Below are 23,305 nucleotides of genomic sequence, written 5' to 3'. Positions count from 1 at the left end.
AATGTCCTATAGATATCAATTAGGTCTAGCTGGTCCATTGTGTCATTTAAGGTTTGTGTTTCCTTGTTAATTTTCTGTTTAGTTGATCTATCCATAGTTGTGAGTGGGGTATTAAAGTCTCCCACTATTATTGTGTTACTATTAATTTCCTCTTTCATACTCGTTAGTGTTTGCCGCACATATTGCAGTGCTCCTATGTTGGGTGCATATATATTTATAATTGTTATATCTTCTTCTTGGATTGATCCTTTGATCATTATGTAGTGTCCTTCTTTGTCTCTTTTCACATCCTTTATTTGAAAGTCTATTTTATCTGATATGAGTATTGCGACTCCTGCTTTCTTTTGGTCTCCATTTGCATGAAATATTTTTTTCCAGCCCTTCACTTTTAGTCTGTATGTGTCTCTTGTTTTGAGGTGGGTCTCTTGTAGACAGCATATATAGGGGTCTTGTTTTTGTATCCATTCAGCCAATCTTTGTCTTTTGGTTGGGGCATTCAACCCATTTACATTTAGGGTAATTATTGATAGGTGTGGTCCCGTTGCCATTTACTTTGTTGTTTTGGGTTCACGTTTATACAACCTTTCTGCATTTCCTGTCTAGAGAAGATCCTTTAGCATTTGTTGAAGAGCTGGTTTGGTGGTGCTGAATTCTCTCAGCTTTTGCTTATCTGTAAAGCTTTTGAATTCTCCTTCATATCTGAATGAGATCCTTGCTGGATACAGTAATCTAGGTTGTAGGTTATTCTCTTTCATTACTTTCAGTACGTCCTGCCATTCCCTTCTGGCCTGGAGGGTTTCTATTGATAGATCAGCTGTTATCCTTATGGGAATCCCTTTGTGTGTTATTTGTTGTTTCTCCCTTGCTGCTTTTAATATTTGTTCTTTGTGTTTGATCTTTGTTAATTTGATTAATATGTGTCTTGGGGTGTTTCGCCTTGGGTTTATCCTGTTTGGGACTCTCTGGGTTTCTTGGACTTGGGTGGCTATTTCCTTCCCCATTTTAGGGAAGTTTTCAGCTATTATCTCCTCGAGTATTTTCTCATGGCCTTTCTTTTTGTCTTCTTCTTCTGGAACTCCTATGATTCGAATGTTGGGGCGTTTCATATTGTCCCAGAGGTCCCTGAGGTTGTCCTCATTTCTTTTGATCCTTTTTTCTTTTTTCCTCTCTGCTTCATTTATTTCCACCATTTTATCTTCTACCTCACTTATCCTATCTTCTGCCTCCGTTATTCTACTCTTGGTTCCCTCCAAAGTGTTTTTGATCTCATTCATTGCATTATTCATTTTTAATTGACTCTTTTTTATTTCTTCTAGGTCTTTATTAAACATTTCTTGTATCTTTTCAATCTTTGTCTCCAGGCTATTTATCTGTAACTCCATTTTGTTTTCAAGATTTTGGATCATTTTTATTATCATTATTCTAAATTCTTTTTCAGGTAGATTCCCTATCTCCTCCTCTTTTGTTTGACTTGGTGGGCATTTTTCATGTTCCTTTACCTGTTGGGTATTTCTTTGCCTTTTCATCTTGTTTAGATTGCTGTGTCTGGTGTGGGCTTTCTGTATTCTGGAGGTCTGTGGTTCCTTTTTATTGTGGAGGATTAACCCAGTGGGTGGGGTTAGATGATTGGCTTGTCAAGGTTTCCTGGTTAGGGAAGCTTGCGTCAGTGTTCTGGTGCGTGGAACTTGATTTCTTCTCTTTGGAGAGCAATGGAGTGCCCAGTAATGAGTTTTGGGATGGGTCTATGTGTTAGGTGTGACCTTGGGCAGCCTGTATGTTGGCGTTTAGGGCTATGTTCCTGCGTTGCTGGAGAATTTGCGTGGTATGTCTTGCTCTAAAACTTATTGGCTCTTGGGTGGTGATTGGTTTCAGTGTAGGTATGGAGGCTTTGGGGCGGTCACTTATTACTTAAACTTCCATGTAGTCAGGAGTTTTCTGGTGTTCTCAGGTTTGGGGCTTAAATCTCCTGCCTCTGGATTTCAGTTTTATTCTTCCTGTAGTCTCAGGACTTCTCCAACTATACAGCACTGATAATAAAACTTCTAGGTTAATGGCAAAAAGATTCTTCCCCGTTAGGGACACCCAGAGAGGTTCACAGAGTTACATGAAGAAGAGGAGAGGGAGGAGGGAGATAGAGATGAGCAGGAGGAGAAAAAGGGGGACTCAAGAGGAGAGAGACAGATCTACATAGCTGTCTGTTCCCAGAGTGTTCTCCGTAGCCCAGACACCTACAAAGATTCACAGAATTGGATTGGGAAGAGAAGGGGAAAGGAGGAAATAGAGGTGTTCTGAGGTAGAAAACAGAGAGTCAAGATTGGGAGAGAATAATCTTCGGTTTAAAAATAGGGCTTCTCTTCTTCTTTTTTTTTTTTTTTTTTTTGTAAGGTTATAGTGTATTGAAAATGAAAATTAAGGAGTAGTAGAGGAGTACTAGAGGACTTTAAAAGAAATAAGAGAAAAAGAAAAATAGAAAATAGAAGAGAAAAAGGAAAGAAAAAAAGAAGAAAAAAGAAAAAGAAAGAAAAAAAAAAGAAAGAAAAAAAAATTTTTTTTCCCTAATTAAAAAAATCGTAAAAATCTATGAAAATGAAAGTTAAGGAGTAATGGGGGAGTAATAGGGAATTTTAAAGGAAAATAAAAGAGAAAAAATAAAAAAGAAAAAAGAAAAATATTAAAAAAAATTTTTTTCTTTCTTACTTAAAAAAAGAGTAAAAATATATCTAGGAATTTCTATGGAGCTGTTGCAGTCAGTGTGGGTTCGGCTCAGTTTCAGATAGCTCCTCGTTCCAGCTTACACTTCTCGATATCCACAGGCCCCTTCCGGTGTAGTCGGTGTTTTCTATAGCGATTTTAATCTGTTGCACCAGTCCCTTCTGAAGCGGTTCCCTTTGTTTATTTGGCTTCTGTTTGCCGGTCTCTTCAGAGCCTCATTTCCGCCCTTACACAGACGGGCGGAGGTGGACTCTTATTCAGGTAGCTAGTTCCCTTGCTCTGCGGAGAGGGGCTTGCGCTGCGGGGAGGGGCTGGCACTGCAGGGAGGGGCTGGCGCTGCCAGGAGGGGCTGACGCTGCTTTCTCCTTCTGTGCTGCTCAGGCTCCCGGCTGTTCTATATGGAGCGCGCCCCGCGCTGCGCGAGGTTCCAGCCCTCGGGTGTTCCACAAAAGCGCAGAACAAAAAGCTGCGCCTTCCCTCTGTGCCTTCCCCGTCAGAGCGGTCCAGGCAGCCAGGGGCTTGGTGGGCGCACTCTCCCCAGGTGTGGCGCGCCCCCTCCCTTCCGCGGACACAGTCTCAGTTTCCGCTGGCGCCAGTCGGGTGCGCGCGCCTTCTGCCCTCCGCGTCCCCAGCCCCAGTCCCCGCCCGCGCCGGTCGGGTGCCTGCGCCCTGTGTCTCGCCGCGACCTTCCCCTCCCCCCTGCCTCCTGCCTCCCGCGGGGCTGGGCCGGTCCGCAGCCTGCGAGCTCTTCTCTGGACTTTCTCCGTCCCTTTGTTCTGCGAACGGCCGGCAGTGTGTTCAGGCCGGTTAATTTTCTCTCTTTCTTTCGGTCTCCCACAGTTCAAGTTGGCAACTCACAGAAGCTCCCTCCGATTGTCCTCAGGGCACTCAGGCCCGGATCCTACCCCAACCAATGCCACCTAAGACTCCCTTCCAGGGACGGAGCTCCGTCCTTAGCTCTTTTTGTCTCCCTTTTTATCTTTTATATTTTGTCCTACCTCCTTTCGAAGACAATGGGCTGCTTTTCTGGGCGCCTGATGACCTCGGCTAGTGATCAGAAGTTGTTTTGTGAAGTTTGCTCTGCATTCAGTTATTCTTTTGATGAATTTGTAGGAGAGGAAGTGGTCTCCCCGTCCTACTCCTCCGCCATCTTGGCTCGCCAAATGCATTTTTAAGACTAATTGTCTTCAACTGTAAAATGAATCACCAGTTTAATAACATATTTTCTAGAACAAATAGGACTCTCATATTAAAAACTCACTTTTTACCATGATAATAAATATTTATGTCTATTATTATATAACCTATTTTCTTTAGATTACATTTGAGTTTAATAATATTTCATATTCATATATTAAAATTTATTGAATCGTTTTGAGTTTTGTCATTTGGCATAGCTTCAAAACAATACTTTTCTTCTTAACACATGCTAGCTATTTTCATATTTTTAGCATTCTTAAAATTAACATGTATTTTCAAAATATATAAAAAAGATACTAAGATATATAGTTTGCCTTTCTACTTGGTAAACTGTATTAGAGATTTAGATTTTGTGTGTTCTCAATTTAATTATTTGCTTTTAGATTATTACTATTTATTTTGCCTTATATTATACTGCATTAAAAAGCAGAGACATTACTTTGCCAACAAAGGTCTGCATATTCGAAGTTATGGTTTTTCCAGTAGTCATAAATAGATGGGAGAGTTGGACCATAAAGAAAGCTGAGCACCAAAGAACTGATGCTTTGAAACTGTGGTGCTTGTGAAGACTCTTGAGAGTCCCTTGGACAGCAAGGAGATCAAACCAGTCAATCTTAAAGGAAATCAACCCTGAATATTAATTGGAAGGACTGATCCTGAAGCTGAAGCCCAATACTTTCTGCAGCCCAAGCCACCTGTGTGAAGAGCTGACTCATTGGAAAAGACCCTGATGCTGGGCAAGATTGTGGGCAGGAGGAGAAGGGGACAGCAGAGGATGAGATGACTGGCTGGGATCATCAACTCAATAGACATGAGTTTGAGCAAACTTAGGGAGATAGTGAAGGACAGGGAAGCCTGTTGTGCTGCAGTCCATGGGGTCACAAAGAGTCCGACATGACCTAGTGACTGAACAGCAACAGAACTTATACAAAGTCTTTTAAAAGTCATCCAGAAGACATTAACAGATGTTCAGCTCCTTTAAGTTTTTAAAACTCAAGAACAGATGATATCAGCTTCTCCTAGTTTTGAGCATTCTATGACTTGTAGAAGAGTTCTAGCAGTTTCTACTGACTGTAATTTCAGGGAATCTTCTGAGTACATAATTCATCTTCAGTTTGCTCTATAGTGTATTGTGATTTTAAAAAGAGATTTTATTTGAAAAACTGAATTATAAACTTCAGTGAAAATTCAACTGCAAGTGGAGCCACTAGTATCCGAAACCTCATTAAGGTGACCAGAGAAGGAAAGTCACCTCTATTTACAACTGACCTCACGTATGTTCAGTCAAATATCACAGCTTCACAACCCCTTCCTGCCTGGCGCTGAGAGTGGCGTGCCACTTAATGCCATCAATAGTAAAGTTAAAAGCAACAAACAACAAAAACCTGGACCCTAGGCTCAATTATTTCTGCTTCCTGAACTTCTGTTAAATCCTATTTTGTTTTCAGAATTAATTCACAACCTCACTTAGTGCATTTTATTTCATGGTTATTTATGCAACTGTCTTATCTGTTCTGCTAGATTATAATTGTCGATGTGCACATGGAGGATTTTGCTTCCCCAGCCACATTTAGTCTGGTTTTCCGAGTCAACACATTCCTACACAACTCCAAGAGTTCCATTAAAATTCATTCAGTGGAAAGTTATAAATAATAACACAGGCTACCCTTTATTGAACTAGCCATCAAGTGGAGTTATCAAACACAAGAATTAGTGTGAGTTCTTGTAATCATCCACCCCCTTCACTGTATATCCAAGAGGTAATCCATTTTCCTGCCTTCCAACATAATTCCAGTGAAGATGTTTTGCATGGCAAAAATATCCATTTTTCGAGTTGAAGACAAGTTAAGAACAATATCCATCATTCTCTTTACAGTAGCTCACAGCAAATGCTTGATTTAGTATCTTCTGAATGAATGGATATGTAAATTACTATATGTATGTATGAGTTATGCAGTGCTGCATAACAAATTATACCCCAATTTAGCGGCTTAAAACAACCAACATTAACTCACAGCTTCTTTGGATCAGGAAACTAGATTGATGCTTAGCTAGGTTCTTGTGTTTCAAGGTTCCCAATGATGTTGCAATCCAGCTGTCTTCCAAGGTGGCAGTCATCTTGAGACTCAAAAGAAGCAAAAGGATATGCTTTCAAGCTCACTTATGTGGTTATTGGAAAGCTTCTGTTGGACTTGAGGATCTCAGTTTCTCATTCTGCCATGCAGGACAGCTCATTTCCCTCAATATACGTGACCCAGGACAAAAAAAAAAAAAAAAAAAAAATGAGAGACAAAGAGGGAGAGTGATGGAGGGAGATAAGTACAGAGGGAAGATAGAGGAGAAGAGAAAGAGAGGGAGAGAAAGAGACAAAGAGAGGAGCCATAGTTTATTTCTTTTCATAACCTCTTATCAGAATTGACTTTTTGGGACTTCCCTGGCAGTCCAGTGGTTAAGACTCCATGTTCCCAGTGCAGGGAACTGGCAGTGTGTTCAATTCCTTATTGGGGAACTAAGATCCCACATGCTAAATATTGCAGTCAAAAACTAAAATTAAAAAAAAATTAAAACATTGGCTTCCCACCCCTTCTGCCATATTCTATTTCTGAGAAGGATGCAATAAGTTCAGCATATAGTCAGAGAGAGAGGATTACACAGGGTGTAAATAGTAGGAGGAAGGGATCCTTGAGGTTCTTCTCAGAGGCTGCATACACTTTTCCCATCGTTCAGTGGTAAAGAATCTCCTTGCAATGTGGGAGCCACAGGAGACTCTGGTTCAATCCCTGGGTCAAGAAGATCCCCTGGAGAAGGAAATGGCAGCTCACTCCTGTATTCTTGCCTGGAGAATCCCATGGACAGAGAAACCTGGTGAGCTACAGTTCACAGGGTTGCAAAGAGTTGGACACAACTGAAGTGACTTAGCACGCTTCCACTGTTAACACAATGTATGTGAGATAAGATATTGTTCTATCGTTTCCTCTTTCCACTGCATTTTACTTAGGAATTAGATTTGGTACAAGTCTTATCATCCATATTTAGGCTTTTTTTTTTTTTTTTTTTTAGTTATTCATTATATTTCTTGTCTAAGATGATTTTACTCACACATTTCATTTTTGGAGTTGGCTGCCACCTATTTTGTCTAGGGAATGTTAGCTGCTACAGTTCATCTTTCCCCTCATGATTTTATTCATACACTTGTAGACTAGACTGAACTTCTTCCTGTGCTAGTCTCATGAGGGTCGGTGTTCCACCCAGGTGAGAGTAGAAACGACAAGGACACTTGGGGTTTAGGCTCAGGACTCTCATAATGCCACTTCTGCAGCATCCTACTGGTCAAATCCAGTCATATGGTCAACCTTTCAAGAAGTCAAGAAAAAGTCCCCATTTCTATTGAAATGGGAAACTTCTGGCCATGAAATTATCTTTCACACTCTTTTCCCTAGTTGCAATAGTTTATATTTCTTTCAGGTATAAAACATATTCACCCCTTCTCAAGACTCCCTCAAATCTCATACTATGGAAATATCAGTTTTGAAGTCCACAGTTTTGCTAACTGCCTCAAGTCTCACTGCCTCTGAGGCTCCTTAAGTACAGCTCCTAAGGTGTGGTTGCTCTTAATCCAAAGACTTAAGAACTAAAAGGCAAATTACCTGCTACTCATAGAGCCAACAATCCTAGTGAGATAGTGACAGATTAAGCATAATAAATGCTTGCCCAAAAAGGGGAGGAACAGAAGGTACATGAGCATGGGTTTTCTAAGACAATCTCACTGCTATGCTTGACAGTTGGGACTGGTTGTTGACTGAGTCACTCTCTCCAAGTGGCCTCTCTCCAAGAGGCTAATTGGGCTTCTTCACATGATGGTTGCAGGATTTCAAAAGGGCAAGAGTCTCTTGAGGTCAAAGTTTCAAAGCCACACAGTACCATTTCTGCAACATTTTACTGGCCAAAGCAAATCACAGGATAAATCTAAACTTCAGTTCAGTTCAGTTGCTCAGTCGTGTCTGACCCCTTGCAATCCCATGGACTGCAGCACCCCAGGCCTCCCTGTCCATCACCAACTCCTGGAGCTTCCTCAAACTCATGTCCGTTGAGTCAGTGATGCCATCCAACCATCTCATCTTCTGTTGTCCTCTTCTCCTCCCACCTTCAATCTTTCCCAGCATCAGGGTCTTTTCAAATGAGTCAGCTCTTCACATCAGGTGGCCAAATTATTGGAGTTTCAGCTTCAGCATCAGTCCCTGCAATGAATATTCAGGACTGATCTCCTTTAGATGAACTGGTTGGATATCCTTGCAGCCTAGGGACTCTCAAGAGTATTCTCCAACACCACAGTTCAAAAGTATCAATTCTTCTGTGCTCAGCTTTCTTTATAGTCCAAGTCTCACATCCATACATGACTACTGGAAAAACTATAGCTTTGACTAGATGGACCTTTGTTGGAAAAGTAATGTCTCTGGTTTTTAATATGCTGTCTAGGTTGGTCATGACTCCTCTTCTAAGGAGCAAGCATCTTTTAATTTCATGGCTGCAGTCACCATTTGCAGTGATTTTGGAGCCCCCAAAAATAAAGTCTGTCACTGTTTCCACTGTTTCCCCATCTACTTGCCGTGAAGTGATGGGACCAGATGCCATGATCTTAGTTTTCTGAATGTCGAGCTTTAAGTCAGCTTACTCCTTCTCCTCTTTCACTTTCATCAAGAGGCTCTTTAGTTCCTCTTCACTCTCTGCCATAAGGGTGGTGTCATCTGCATATCTGAGGTTATTGATATTTCTCCCAGCAATCTTGATTCCAGCTTGTGCTTCATTCAGCCCAGCATTTCTCATGATGTACTCTGCCTGTAAGTTAAATAAGCACGGTGACATTATACAGCCTTGACATTCTCCTTTCCCGATTTGGAACCAGTCTGTTGTTCCATGTCCAATTCTAACTGTTGCTTCCTGACCTGCATACAGGTTTCTCAAGAGGCAGGTCAGGTGGCCTGGTATTCCTATCTCTTTCAGAATTTTCCACAGTTTATTTGTGATCCACACAGGTCAAAAGCTTTGGCATAGTAAACAAAGCAGAAATAGATGTTTTTCTGGAACTCTCTTGCTTTTTTAATCATCCAGTGGATGTTGGCAGTTTGATCTCTTGTTCCTCTGCCTTTTCTAAAACTAACTTGAACATCTGGAAGTTCACAGTTCACGTACTGTTGAAACCTGGGTTGGAGAATTTTGAGCATTACTTTACTAGCATGTGAGATGAGTGCAATTGTGTGGTAGTTTGAGCATTCTTTAGCATTGCCTCTCTTTGTGATTGGAATGAAAACTGACTTTTCCAGTCCTGTGGTCACTGCTGAGTTTTTCAAATTTGCTGGCATATTGAGTACAGCACTTTCATAGCATCAACTTTTAGGATTTGAAATAGCTTAACTGGAATTCCATCACCTGCACTAGCTTTGTTCATAGTGAAGCTTCCTAAGGCCCACTGGACTTAACATTCCAGGATGTCTGGCTCTAGGTGAGTGATCACACCATCGTGATGATCTGGGTCGTGAAGACCTTTTTTGTACAGTTCTTCTGTGTATTCTTGCCACCTCTTCTTAATATCTTCTGCTTCTCTTAGGTCCATACCATTTCAATCTAAACGTATGGAAATGGAAATACTTTGGAGGAATCACTGCAGCCATCTTTGCAAATCATTGAACAAAGGAGGCTACTGGTCATCTCTGCCACAGTTTAGTGCCACATCTTCACAAATAAAATGAGAATTTAAAGATTTTACTTTAGAAATTTCTAGCAATTAACCAGTATGTATCTTCACAGTACTTCTATCTGTATATTAGCCTGGTCACATCATGAGAAATGCTGGGCTGGATGAGTTACAAACTGGAATCAAGATAGACAGGAGAAATACCAACAACCTCAGATATGCAGAAGATACCATTCTAAAGGCAGAAAGCAAAGAGGAACTAAACAGTCTTTTGGTGAGGGTGAAGGAGGAGAGTGAAAAAGCCAGTTTAAATCTAAATATTAAAAACACTATGATCATGCAACCAAATCCCATTACATCATGGCAACTAGACGGGGAAAAGTGGAAGCAGTAATAGATTTCCTCTTCTTTGGCTCTAAAATTACTGTGAATGGTGACTGTAGACATGAAATTAGAAGATGATTGCCTCTTGACAGGAAAGCTATGACAAATCTAGATAATATGTTGAAAAGCAGACATCCCTCTGTTGACAGAGATCTGTATAGTCAAGGCTATGGTCTTCCCAGTGGTCACATATGATTGTTGAGAAATGGACCATAAAGAATACAGAGCACCATAAAATTGATGTCTTCAAAATGTGGTGCTGGAGAAGACTCCTGAGAGCCCCTTGGACAGTGAGGATATTAAACAAGTCAATCCTAAAGGAAATTAACCCTGAATTTTCATTGGAAGGACCAATGCTGAAGCTGAAGTTCCAGTATTTTGGTCATCTGTTGTGAACAGCCAGCTCATTGGAAAACTCGCTGATGCTGGGAAAGATTGAGAATAGAAGGATAAGAGGGCATCAGAGGATGAAATGGCTGGATAGCATCCCTTGTGCAATGGACTTGAATGTGGGCCAACTTCAAGAGATGGTGAAGGACATGGAAGCCTGGCATGCTGCAGTCCATGGGGTCTCAAAGCATTAGACATGATAGGGCAACTGAACAGCAACAACAATTAGCCCAGTTTTCTTTTCCACAGGGATGCTGAAATAACCACATGGACCAAGGAAAGGATACAAGCATTTCAGAGCATATAGCAAAAGAAGTGAAATGGATGTGACTATTCTCTCAACCCTGCCATTTCATCTAACCATGACCTTGTCGATGGATTTTAGACAGCAGTGTTATATATAGCTTTAGACTCAGAAATATGGGAACAGAAGAAATCAGTTTTCTGACTGTAATCAGTTCAGTTCAGTTCAGTCTCTCAGTCATGTCCGACTCTTTGTGACCCCATGGACTGCGGCATGCCAGGCCTCCCTGTCCATCACAGATCCCCAGAGTTTACCCAAACTCATGTCCATTTAGTTGGTGATTCCATCCAACTATCTCATCCTCTGTTGTTCCCGTCTCCTCCCATCTTCAATCTTTCACATCATCAGGGTTTTTTCAAATGAGTCAGTTCTTCGCATCAGGTGGCCAAATTATTAGAGTTTCAGCTTCAGCATCAGTCCTTCCAATGAACACCCAGGACTGATTTCCTTTAGGATGGACTGGTTGGATCTCCTTGCAGTCCAAGGGACTCTCAAGAATCTTCTCCAACACCACAGTTCAAAAGCATCAATTCTTTGGCACTCAGCTTTCTTAATAGTCTTACTCTCACATCCCTACATGACTACTGGAAAAACCATAGCTTTGACTAGACAAACCTTTGTTGGCAAATTAATGTCTCTGCTTTTTAATATGCTGTCTAGATTGGTCATAACTTTTCTCCCAAGGAGCAAGTGTCTTTTAATTTCATGGCTGCAGTCACCATCTGCAGTGATTTTGGAGCCCCCAAAGATAAAGTCCACCACTGTTTCTACTGTTTCCCCATCTCTTTGCCGTGAAGTGATGGGACCAGATGCCATGATCTTAGTTTTCTAAATGTTGAGTTTTAAGCCAACTGTTTCACTCTCCTCTTTTACATTCATCAAGAGGCTCTTTAGTTCTTCTTCACTTTCTGCCATAAGGGTGGTGTCATCTGTATATCTGAGGTTATTGCTATTTCTCCTGGAAATCTCGATCCCAGCTTGTGGTTCATCCAGTCCAGCATTTCTCAAGATATACTCTGCATGAGTTAAATAGCAGGGTGACAATATGCAGCCTTGATGTACTCTTTTCCTGATTTGGAAGCAGTCTGTTGTTCTGTGTCCGGTTCTAACTGTTGCTTCTTGACTTGCATACAGATTTCTCAGGAGGCATCTCTTTAAGAATTTTCCACAGTTTGTTGTGATCCACACGGTCAAATTCTGACTGTAATAACCCATCGTAAATGGTTGATGGTAATTTAAAGGTCAAATAAACAAAAGGGAAGTGGCTTAGCATCCCAAATCTGAAAACAAACCTGTCATGTACTGTAACTAGTTTCCCATCCACATTTACCTACAGAGCCACATTTATTAATGTATGTTGTTGAAGACAAAAACCCACAGCTAACACATTATATTGATAATATTAATATTAATTAGTGACTTTAACTTATATTTTTAAAATCCTTTACATGATTTAGTAAAAATCTCAAATACCCAGGGATACTCCATAAGAAGAATGGCTGGAAATTTACTGTTAAAAGTATTTGTAGTTATTAATTATGAGGAAATGTTTGATGTATTATATTTAAAAAAAAACCACCAAGGAACAAAAGAGAACACATTACTTTCTTTCTTTTTATATTACAGCTTTTTTCTTCAAATTTTTAAACAATTCCTTGAGTGTAGCTCAATATAAAAGAGAAAAAAAGAACTTCTTACTTTGATTGTGCAGTTTGCTTTTATTAATTGAAATATCAATACAATAGAAACAACTAGAATATTCTTATAGTTGCCACATTTCTTGATATCTTGGAATTACCCACTGTGCATTCAGGTCTGAAAAATAAGCTTTTAAAGATAATACATAAGAATACAGAAGAGCTAATGGAATGTGTGGGAATTATTCTTCCTAAGATTAGGAAAGCCTAAGAACTAATCAGGGAGGAGCAGATTCAAATAACTTGCAAAGTTCACCCTCCCCATCCTCACCCTTTCAACAGTATTTTTTTTTTTTTTTTTTTCCTGAGAGAGGATGGGAAAAACATTGAGCAATAGCTTTGAGAGCCATAACCTGAGAAGGGAGTGGGGACTTAGAAACACAAGGCAGCACAGATCACAGGCATACAGCATTGAGCCTACTAAAGACCAAAGCAATTACTCAGAACATGAACTTTAACTGAAGTGAGACCAAAAAAAGGACACCGCTTCCCATGTGGCACTAGTGGTAAAGAGATAACCTGCCAATGCAGGTAGATGTAAAGATACAAAGTTCCATCGCTGGGTCAGAAAGATCTCCTGAAGGAGAAAATGGCAACCCACTATTCTTGCCTGGAGAGTCCCATGGACAGAGGAGCCTGGCAGGCTGCAGTCCATAGGGTCGCATAGAGTCAAACATGACTGAAGCAGCTTAGTACACATGCAGAATATTGCTCAAGGTCACAAGCAAGTTAGTATTAAAGCTGCTAGCAAGGAGAAACCCCTTTACTTTCCAGTATTCCCTGCAATGCACGGCAGTCAACAGCTACCCTGAATTCCCCAGGTGTCTCCATATATGATGCTCTTCTAACACCCTCTCACACCTTCCCAGAGCGAAGCCAGCAAATCTCCAGCAGACCCCCTGGGTCAGTCCCACCCTGCTCTGCTTCTGCTTTTACCTCTGCCAGTCTCTCAAGACCTGAGGATTTATGAACTCGATAACAAAGTAATTCCTTTTAAAAATGCAGACATTAAGCATATATAGATTTATACCCTCTGTGTGTCCAGCAGGCAGAAACATGTAGGTAATGACTGACAGCCCCTCACTGAATCTGCAGATTGCTCCAATAGATAACCACAATGTAGCCACAGATAGCCCAGCGGGTGAGAGACATTTGGGAAAGGGAAACATATTTCCGGTTCCCTCTTCACAACAGGTTGCTGGCTCTGTGTTGACTTCTCCTTTTCCTCCTTCTTCTTTTTTTCTATTTTTCTTTCTTTCTATTCATTGGATACAGAACGGTCACCTACTATGCTTACTAGGGAAGAGAGATTCTGGTTCAGTTGCTTTGGAACTCATGCCTCATGGAGATAATATAGTTGAGTTTGTAAGAGCTCTGGACCCAGGGTATCCAGGTTCAAACCCAGGTTGAGCTGCCTATAAGCTGGGCAAATAATAATAGTACTACCTTAGTGGGCTGTTTTGAGGACTGAATAAATATATAGAAGCTTTTAACAGGGCCTGTTGTGAGTTAGCTGTTCTAATTGGAACTATTACTTCAAATCCCCCTCCAGATTTAGACAATCCCTAAGGCTGGAGCTGGATTCAGACCTGAGCTGAATAGCTTGCTTTCTGAGATTCTAACACTGAATAGTGAACTCATCACTACTTTGACTGACTTTACCTAGAAGTGAAGAAATGGCATTTTCGGTTCTTAGATAATATTTGTACCAGAGGTACATATTAAAATGAGTGTTAGGAATTTGTTTTTAATAACTTAAAAACTGAGTGCTGTTATCTGAGTCTGTGAATTGTGAAACTATTACATCCACTTCCCAAATAATCATAATAAAGTGTATGAAAACTTTATTTGGAAGATGGGGTATGAGGTTCTTAGGAGAGAAAATTTCTTTGGGGATGGTATATTTTTGTCGAAACCAAATAAGACTAAGGAGAGATACATGGCAGGTGATCAAGACAGAGTTGATGCTCTTTGTTCAGGCCAAGAAGTGAGAGAGGAATTAGAAATCTCTAAATGGACATATTTAGGCAAGGTTGGAAGCCATATCTAGAAGGAGTTATTCTAAGAAACTAATATCAAACTGATAAGGAAAGGGCAGATACAAAGGAACTTGTAAAGCTCTGCTATAGAGTTTGGAGTTCATTGAGACTGCAATGAAGAGTTTAAGGGTCAAACAGGAAATTTATTAAGTTATTTTAACTTTAAAATATCTAATTTTTATTCTTTTTCCAATGAATAACTCGTCTCTTCATTTTACTTGTCTTTTTTTTTTTTTTTGCTAGAGGAGTATATACGAGAGGCATAAATTAGAAAAAGGAAGAGGTATCCATAACTAGTAAAGAGAGATAATTCTGTGAGTTTTTATTAACAAGAGGAACATGAACCTGTTTTTTCAAATTCCCCCCACCCCTGCTCAACTAGTGATTTATGTAGGAAGTCTAGCATCCTTCAATTTTTTTTTTCCCCCAGAAACAACTCCAAGGGAGCCATTGCCAGAAAAAAAAATTTTGACAGAAAGAGACCAAGTCCTCAGTGAAAGAAAAGAACTCAGAGAAAGGGGAGGAAGAATTCTGCCTGTATTCCCCAGTGAAGACTTCTCTTCCAGCTCTGACTTGTTTTGCATTTTCTCTTATCCTTCTTCCCCAGCATATACACGTATACTTTTTTTAAACAAAGCATCTGTAAAACATTTGGTTACCAGGAGATTCAAACACATTGAGTCAAGTGATTGCCAAACAGCTTTATTTTTGCTCTCATACTCTATCAGAAGACCTTGTGATCATTCTGGGATGATGAAGAGAAACAGAAGGATTGAAGACAAACAATGAAGCTGTCTCTTAATCCTTCAGCCATTTCTTACTCTATTTTTGAAATATTCTCATAAAGAGAAGGAAATGGATCCCTTTAGGAAGGGCTAGAATGATTTGTGGCAAATATATAAGGAGGTGGAAATGGGTATTCAAACTTAGTTGTTCAGTTTACATTTCCTTGTGCTTTTCAGAAGAACAGAGAAAAAACCTTTTGCAAAAGAATAAAATGTTCAAACATGGTCAATAGTAATACAATTTAATTATCAAACTTGGGTGTCTAAGACAGTGCAGAAACTCATGGAATGGGGTGGGGAGGGATCAAGAGCCTCTTTTTCTCTGTAACAAAACCCTTTCTTTGTCTTCACTCTGCATCAGCACCAGAACAGCCAGGAATCCACATTATCTCAAGACAAAGACCTATGAAAATCAATTGTGGTATATTTAATACTCATTTAAAATGTAAAGGATGCCATTGATATTATCTTAATGCTCTTTATTTTTAAATCTGGATTTGGAGTGTAAAAATTCTCATATCTACTTATCCATCTATTTATGTACAAATTTTTAAAGTTTTCAGTTTAACCAAGCTCTCTCAAACCTAATTTATCCTTAAAACGTGATATCACTCACCCTGAGATCTCCAGTCATAATTGTTATGAGGTGTCTAACTAACTAGGCACAACTTTGTAAATCCGCCCAAGGGTTTCAAGGATGTCCCAATGAATCAGATTACAACATATGTTAGAACTGAAGAGCCTTGTCTGGTTTTCAATTTTTCTTCTCCCTTCTTTTCTCCCCACACAATATTACATGAAATATCAATGCAACTAGTATATAAACAGATAAATGTACCATTGCTTTTCCTGAACCAGGAGGGAAGTTCTAAAACTCTGTCCATTCAGCCTCAACATCCTCATCCTCATTTATTAAGGACTTCCTTGCATTCTAAGGCAATTCTGAGGGAACCTGGGACTTCAACTAGGAAGCACTAGCCTGTTTCAACACACTCATTTTACTAATGAGGAATCTGATATCCAAAGAAACAAACTGATTTATGCAACATCACAGAAATAGTAACCAACTAAAACCAAGACTTTGACTCAGGGGTTTTAATACCAAATCCTGACTTTTCAGGACATGGAAGCAACCTAGACATCCATCAACAAATGAATGAATAGAGAAGATGTGGTACATATATACGATGGAATATTATTCAGCCAGGAAAATGAACAAATTTGAGTCAGTTGTACTGAGGTGGATAAACCTAGATCCTCTTATACAGAGTGAAGTAAGTCAGAAAGAGAAAAAACAAATATCACATATTGATGCATATATATGGAATATAGAAAAATGGTACTGATGAACCTAGTAGAGAATGGACTTGTGGACACAATGGGAGAAGGTGAGGGTAGGATGATTTGAGAAAGTAACATTGACATATATACACTATCATGTATGTGTAGATTATGGGAAATTGCTATATAACACAGGGAGCCCAATCTGGTGCTCTGTAATGACCTAGAGGAGTGGAATAGGGGAGGGGAGGAAGATTCGAGAGGGAGGGAATATATATGTAATTATGACTGATTTGCATTGTACAGCAGCAATCAACACAACATTGTAAAGCAATTTTCTACCAATTAAAAACAAAAAATCCTGGCCTTTTTTTAGTATAAAGTCATGTATACAAAACTATGCATTTTATTCATTTTCAGCTCTCTTCCTTCCTCAAATCAAGATGTGAGGCTGACAGAGACTATTTACTAATTAGCTGAGTGTATCTAGCAAAGCAGAGAAGATATCAATGAACCATTAGAGTATCAAGTATCACAGATTTAGATTTTAAGGAGACAACAATGTGATGGAGTGATGGGAGTACAGAGTGATGGAATGGGGAAATAGAACCTAAAGTGAGAAAATGGGCTGGTTGCAAAAATTATCTATTAATACTTCTCAAAATGCACTAGCATTGCCTGTATTCAAGCTGATGCATTTAATTTCCAATAAAATATGCTCTGAAACATTGTATCACTCACTGTGAGCTACTACTTTGTAATATGACTTAATTATGCTATCCAAAGTCATGAGAATGCCAATAACTGCAGACATATTCACATCCCAAAAATAAATAGAAAACACTGCTAAGTCAAGTATGCATGACCTTTGAATTATCTGCTATTTTGGGGTTATTCTCACATTGTTCCTCCTCATTAGCAATAATGTTCAAAGGCTAATGGTAGAATTAGCTGAAGGGAAATAATCACATGTTAAAATAAATTCTTCTCATCTTTTGTTGCAAAATGCACACTTGAATGCTAACTCATTAAAAGGTAGGAATTATAGAAAGTTACAATTACATTTCACCAAAAAAGTCATGTAAATACTCATTTTTACACATCTATATCCAAGTGCTTTAAAAAAGAAAATACATTTTAAAAATTCAGTTTTAGATATAGCAATATAAATTTTTACTGCAAATAATTGTTCTTATCTAACTTTTTGATGTGTCATAACTACAAATATTTTGCAATCACCATGGTACTATTTGGAAATCAACTTGGGTTATTACTATCAGGGCCATGTGTTTTGGATTTTCAAGAAGAGTTCTGACTTCTAGGGCAGTCCTGATTGCCAATATCCTGTCCTGTTATTAGGGCATGTGTTCCATGAATTTTCAACCATTTTTTGATAGGAAAATATTCACTCAGATCCCAGTTAAGTTGTTCTGATAGTAGGTCACCATTCCTGTTTTCCTCTCTTGGAAGTTCACTCAAGCAGTTTCTTCCAAAGCTCAGATGCTTTCCCCTAGGATAGGGAGGAGGGCAACCTGAACATTCCAATCTGTATGGGAGAAATATGAGGCATTCATTTCAAACTGTAACAACCTTAGAGACTCAGAATTCCACAGGGTAAGAAGAGCAGACACAGAGCCATTTTCGAACCAAAGTTTGCCCTTGTCCAAAGGTAAGTTGTCAGTACAGCTTTGGTCTTTCACTGACCCTAATCCCTGGGATGGTGCTAGAAGTCACTTGGGTCCCCCTAAGGGAGGCTTATTAGTGCTTCCCTCCCTCCTTTTCTTACTTAAATTGCATAAAAAGGCCATAGATTCCAAACTCTCTGGTGTGATGAATGTAGTGCAGATGGAAAACATAAGAGAGGTCAAAGTCGGTTGCCATCGGGCTCAGGCTGTCCTATTTTCATGCAAGTAAAAAAGATGACTCAGAAAAATACAAAACTATTGTTCATGCAGAACTGATGTTAAACTAACAAAACTTCTTTAATAAATAACAGAACTTGTCAGTGGTAAGAGTCTCATCTAAGCAGTTCACATGACTTTAAATACTGTTCAGCCACCCACATGTCACAAACAATATCAGTAGAAGTGAAAAATTGTTGCATGTTTTTCTCAATAACCTGTATATGTGTGTGTGCATGTGTGATTGTCTTGAGTCTGGCTAGAAATTAACAAGTATACATTTGTTGTAAGCTAATGAATTAAAGTATATGATTTTTATTATTAAATTTATTTGTAAATTCCACTTGACAACAGGGTGGGGGGATAAAACAATTCCAACTGACAACAGGGTGGGGTCATAAAACAATTCCAGAATTCAAATGGTTACTTGATTTAGAGTATTTTCCAGTGCGGTAAATCTGCTTTGGCCTTGATGCTTATCATTTAGTGGCAATTGTCATTGGCTGGGATCCTGATGAATGAATAGTTACTTCCTCCATGAGTTAGACATCCTCAAAGGTGCTCTAACTGCTATGGAATCTTCAAGTACCTACTTGAAATCTTGCCCAAGTGTTCTCATGATCAAAGAGCCTTAGGACCCTATAAACAGGATTTATCTTGGACTGTGGCTATGCAGCTGGTTACACAGCTGGGAAACAAGACGAAATAACAGTCAGTCAATTCATTCTGGCCATTTCCATGATTACCAGTAATTGCTCCAGCTGCACTGATAAGTGGTGATCAATATTCATTGTAAAGATGGCAAAAATGGACAGTATGGATGCCCCTTTGTCTTTTCATTTTACGTGTGTTGACCTTACACACACAGAATAATTCATTCAACCCACAGCACCTAGCTTCTAATACTCCCACTGCAGAATGCCACCATAGCAAATGCCTGCTAAAAACAAGGCAAAACAATATCCTCTAGCAATATAAAGCCTTTAATTAGTGCAAAGAATAGTGTTGAGTGGGGGGTGAATAGTTAGATGGAGAGGATGGCAAAGTGCCAGTGTTTCAACATCTGCAATATTGAGATATTCAAAGTTGCATCCTTGCACAGCCAGCTGAGTCCTTGAACTTACCCTAAAAGGGAAAGTTTGAATTCTAAGAAGATAACTAAGAAAGTAAACTCCAGTGGGGAGCCCAGGGAATCCGTTACAGTACAGGACAGTAAGAGATGCCAGTTTGCCCTTATCCTTGGCTTCAGTCAAGCTACACTATTGAGGAACCACTGTCCGCTTTCTGGGTTCCTTTTGTCCATTTTGAGCACACTCTCAGAGTTGGCTCCCTAGAGGCTATGTGAGATGCCAGCCTCTGAAACAGGGAAGTCTACTGAGCCCATTGCCAGGCCACTCAGAGATTTTAGATTTTTCTTTTGGTCAAAAATGGAATGAATAACTCTTTCTTGGCATCCTTGAAATCTGCCTTGAAACTTGAGCACACTTTTATCCTCCCTTAGAGAAAACCAGTGAGTTCTTCAAACACAACTCATTGTCTCCTATTTAAGAACTCTTGGGCATGCTGAATGGAAGAATGAATTTCTACTAGAAGATTTCTAAAAGTTAGATGAATGAGAGAATGAGTGATTGATAGCCATGAGTCTAACAAAAGTTATATCTCTCTGTAAGAAGAAATGTAACTAAATATTCCTTTTAAAAATAAAATATGAATTTAGTTAAAGTTTTAACTGTCTTCCTGAGAGTTAAAAAATGCTTAGCCATGCCAACTTAACTTTCTATTTTTTCCTAAACTGCCTTCAGTTTTCAACATTCAGTTGCTAATATGCTTTTTCTTTTTTCCCCCCTAAGCAGAGTCTCCCATCAGCATTAAGTTTGGGTTTTAACTTTGACCTGGATTTAGTATCTATTTTAAAACAATCACTTTATCACCCTAGGCTTCAGTTATTTCATTCATACCAAAGGTTAAGCTTATAAGCTTCACTTATAAGGTAGGGGATAGTAATTCATTTTGTGTTAAGAGCTCTTAGGACATGACTCTTTCCTGCTCCCTTGCTCCTCTTCATAACGGAAATCTACCATAGCATACACGTTGTTTAACACCAAGTATGCTCAGCAAATAGCTATCCAAGTCAATTTTTTTAAAAAAGTATTTATTTTTAATCAAAAGATAATTGCTTTACCATATTGATTTGATTTCTGCCATACATCAATATGAGCTGGCCATAGGAGTACATACTTTCCCTCCATCTCGAACCTCCCGCCCACCTGCCACCCCTCACTCTTTCCCACCCCTCTAGGTTGTTACAGAGCCACAGTTTGAGTTTCCTGAGTAAAACAGCAAATTTCCACTTGTTATCTATTCTACATATGGTAATATATATGCTTCCATGCTACTCTCTCTTACATAAAACTTTCTCATACTTTGCTATCACTTACATTATCAGGTTTTCATTCTCACAGAAACATAACCTAGTTTATTAGACTAGGTTATGCCCTATGATTCTCACCCTGAGTTCTCACACTTTTAGTGACAAAGCTGACCCAAGTGCTGCCTGTCACATTTTCCTTAGGTTAGTGTTTTCAGAAGAGCTGGTGTTTGGCTCCAGTCCTAAACTAGAGAAGCGGCAGAACCCAAGATCAGGGCAGAGGGCACCAGGGACTGGAACTGGGAAAACACCTGAATTCTAGCCCCAGCACCACTTGGGAGTCCTTGGAGTCCATGTCACTCCAACTGGGGCAATAAAAAAAGGGAAAATGAGGGCATTCCAACAGGGTGTGCCTGAGTTAAGAAAAGATCTTTGGTTGGAAAAATTTCATTACTATTAAGTGTGGCTGGGGTGGGGTGACAGTCTGTGTGAAACACAATGGTAGGGATTTCACCTACTATACATGCCACTTAGGAAGCCTATTACATTCCACCCTCATTTAGTCATTCAGATAAGTGCTTATTAATGTTTCCATCTTGCATTCTTACATATAGGGAAACAGAGACTCAGAGAATGTAGATTACTTGAAATCTTGAATGTAGATTACTTGAAAAGCCACATTGCTAATGAGTGATGGATGTAGGGTTTAAATTTGTATGTGACTGATTCCAAAGTTAAAGTTCTTCATGATCACCTAATACTGCTTACCAGGAAACTGAATGGCCCACACAAGCACATACACACACACACACACACACACACACACACACATGCAAATATGTGCCTCAGAAAATGTGTGCATTCTTAGTTTCTCAGTATAAAAATAAATAAATGCTTGATGAAGAAATGGATTCAATAGACACATACAGGTGACAGTGTTCCTATGGTTGATCTTGCCTCACACTGGTTCCAAAGTGCTGGAACCAACTTTTATGAACAAAAACCTGGCTTCCAGCTGCCAATGAGTCATTCCAGGTCAGCTTCGCCGACAAAATACAAACTTCTGATTAGCTGCCAATGTCAAGTTTCTTTCCTGGGTTATTTTTTCACACCCTTTACCTCCATGCAGTACAACACAAATAAAGAGGTGAGAAATGCATTTAGTTCATTTTGAAAATGACAGCCATGCACAGAAACCAGTATAAAGTAGAATGGTGGTCAGAACATGAAAAGTGTCACTATGAGAGAGTTGCTAGGTATTGGTACCAATTTTATCTACAATCAGGTGACTTCATTCAAATAGATGTTCCTTTTCCAAAGAAGAATCCCTGCCTATCCAGTAGAAAAGGGAATGTTCTTTAGAACAGTACTTCTGCATGAATACAATCATCACACAAGTCCCCAGCCCAAGAGTTGATTACTTGGGTAACTAGAGAAGGGCAATCAGACTTCCTTTAACAATTTGTGTGTTGCACTGAATTTCCCCTCAAATAGACTTCCTATACTGAATAGTTATAACCCATAGACTGGCCAGAAACATATCTATCTTTCTGTCTTGTGACATGGCTACCATTTCTTCTCTTTCAAAGAAGAAAGCTTTGTTTCATTTGGAAGTTATTACCCCTTAGATGACCAAATCCTGCCCCAAGATGCCTAATATTTACTTTGCCTTTGAAGCATAATAGTTAAAGTTATTTCCCCATCTGCATGATTTTTTAAAAACTTCTTAAACCTTGTCCAGTTATGACAGAGACCAAGATTCCACAATGTAAATGTACCTCATTAATCAACTCTATTATATGGGGGAGTAATGAACATTTTGTGATTTGACATCTGGTAGTGATTTACAGTAACAGAAACAGGAATTCCTAGTTTACAAAAGTGCACATGTATGATTTGATTTCTTTTAGTATATACTGCTTTTCTTGGCCAAAAAAAAAAAAAAAAAAAAAAAAATGGCGGGAGCAGGGGAGCTATCTGGGTGGGGTTAGACTGTAAACTGCATGTAGATTTATAACTAACTACCAGCTTAGAGCAAAATGTTGTGTGAGCTATGTAATGTGTAAAATCTGGTGTTTATGTAACTCTTGGGCTGGCTCAATACCAGTTACTAGTGCGTGATATCTAAACATAAAATAATTTCTACATAAACTGTGGGTTTGTAAAAATGTAAGCACTATATTTTTGTGTAGTCTGAAAGAAGGTATTCTTTGAAATAGATTATTAATGTAGGGAATGATTCCACTCACTGTATTTTTGAGGCTTTTTTTTTTTCCTTTTTTTCTTTCTTGGAAGACTGATTAGGGACTTGGGTCTTTACCAAAAAGTCAACATGTCCTTATAAAAAATCCTGATATGTGATACACTGACTAAAATGAAGTTTATGATTTACTTCAGGTTGACTTTGCTACTGTGTAATGAAAGCTTTCAGTGAATGTATAGTCAGTCATTAGGAATGTGTAGCCTCCGACTAAGCCATTAGCATCCAGGCAGACTTCTTGGTGGGATCACCTTACAACCAACACTGATGCTATGTTAATGATTTAAATATA

This window comes from Dama dama, chromosome 8, assembly GCF_033118175.1.
Source record: "Dama dama isolate Ldn47 chromosome 8, ASM3311817v1, whole genome shotgun sequence".
Lineage (NCBI taxonomy): Eukaryota > Metazoa > Chordata > Mammalia > Artiodactyla > Cervidae > Dama > Dama dama.
Note: the sequence above shows the minus strand (reverse complement) of the source record.